Below are 1,849 nucleotides of genomic sequence, written 5' to 3' on the forward strand. Positions count from 1 at the left end.
CAAGAACTGTCAATTTTATCTTTACATCTCTCCAATACGACCCATTTTCTCCTCTGATAATGCCACCACCCTGGTGCAGTACCTCTCCACTGCACGCTTGGACGAGTGCAATAGGTTTCTGATGGGTCTGCCTGCAACAAGCCTTTCCCCACTTCAGTCCATCTTCTATTGAACCACCAAAGTGATTTCTTAAAATTTAATTTTGACTATGTCACTATTCAATAAACTCCAGTGACTCTGTCATATCCAAAATAAATACAAAATCCTCTATTTGGTTTTCAAGTCTTTTATAACCTAGCCCCCATGCCCACCTTTCCAGTCTTTCTACTCCCTGCTTTCTCCCAAGTTTTTTTTTTTTTTAACCTAGTGTCACTGGCCTCATTACTGTTTCACAGATAAGATACTTCATCTTTTATTTCCATGAATTTTCTCTGATTGACCCCCATGGCTAGAATCCTCTTCCTCCCCATCTGTCCCTCCTGGCTTCTCTGGTTTCCCTTTAGTTGCAGTTAAAATACAACGTTCTACAGGAAGCTTTCCCAGCCTCTCTTAGTTCTACCCCTTCCCTCTGTTATTTCCTATTTATGTTGTATAGCTAGAGCTTGTTTGCACATATTTATTTGCTTGTTGTTTACCCCATTAGATTGAGGTCGGTAACTGTCTTTTGACTTTTTTTGTATCCTCAGAACATAGCACAGTGCCTGGCACATAGTACATCCTTTCTAAATGTTTATTGACCAATTGATAACAATAGATGACTAATATATATGTGCTGAATGAATTCATGAAATGAAATTAATATTTTTTCATATGTTTCTATGGTTTATGCTTCCTTTAGAAGCATGATCTCTAGAGTCATGATAGTGTTCTTTTGTCTTTATCTCCTCAAGCAGCAACACAAAGAAAAAAACAGTAACTTTTCTCTGATCATTAAAACTATTTTATTGGAATCAGCTGTGTTAAATGAAAGGCGAGAAGGTTAGCACTTCCCTTGATAAGTATGAAAGAGGTCCTAGTGGCCTTTACAACACATATATACATCTAAGGCATTGCTACCTATTCCATGGAATCTAACTATGGTTTGGGGTATATGAGATATTCAAGTGTAACAACAATGCTACTTGCTGCTACTGTGATTGTGTAAGACCAATAATGCCAGCACACAAAGGGCTGCCAGCACAGGTTCTTTGATCTGCTTTTCTAAGGAAAGCAACTTTAAGGGGTCAACAACCTCACTTTAATTAAACATACATATACCATTCAATTAGTTCAGGGGGAAGAGCCAGCACTTGAATCCAGATCTTCTTTATGCTATTATCATATTTTTATAATTAGAGAACCTAGTGTAGTTTAAGGCTAAAAACCTACAGTTCTCTATGCCATATGACAAGGTAGGCAGAATATTGGCTTTTTTTTCCTTTCTACCTTTTTTTAGAAGTGATTTTTTTAACCCCTGCCTCTACTGCCTCCAAACATTTAGTATCCTCATGCCACACTCAAATTACTCTCTTGTTATCTAGTATTTCCTACCAATATCCGTCTTTTCTTTCCTTGTTAACTAGTCAGAATTCTTATGCCCTAAATTTCAATTATATATTGATGCAATTATATAATTAAAGTAATTCACAATATCTTAATGAGGCTCCATGTCAAATATATGACTCTTATGAGAAAAATTTATTATTGGATTTATGACTCTATAATTTGTATAGATATATGATTTAATGTATATGATAGTTTTTTTCTACTTAACAGCATATTTTTTCCAATTATATGTAGATAGTTTTCAACATTCATTTTATATTTTGAGTTGCAAAATTTTCTCCTCCTACTCCTCTCTCCTTAAGAC

General features: G+C 35.4%; 1 non-coding gene across 1 annotated transcript; it reads left to right on the top strand.

Moving 5' to 3' along the window:
* The first annotated feature begins 956 nt into the window (after positions 1-956).
* LOC118835108 lies at positions 957-1,083 on the top strand. Its single transcript, XR_005009456.1, has one exon. It is a non-coding gene; the product is annotated as a U6atac minor spliceosomal RNA (small nuclear RNA).
* Positions 1,084-1,849: the final 766 nt, after the last annotated feature.

The sequence above is a fragment of the Trichosurus vulpecula genome, chromosome 1 (genome assembly GCF_011100635.1).
Source record: "Trichosurus vulpecula isolate mTriVul1 chromosome 1, mTriVul1.pri, whole genome shotgun sequence".
NCBI lineage: Eukaryota > Metazoa > Chordata > Mammalia > Diprotodontia > Phalangeridae > Trichosurus > Trichosurus vulpecula.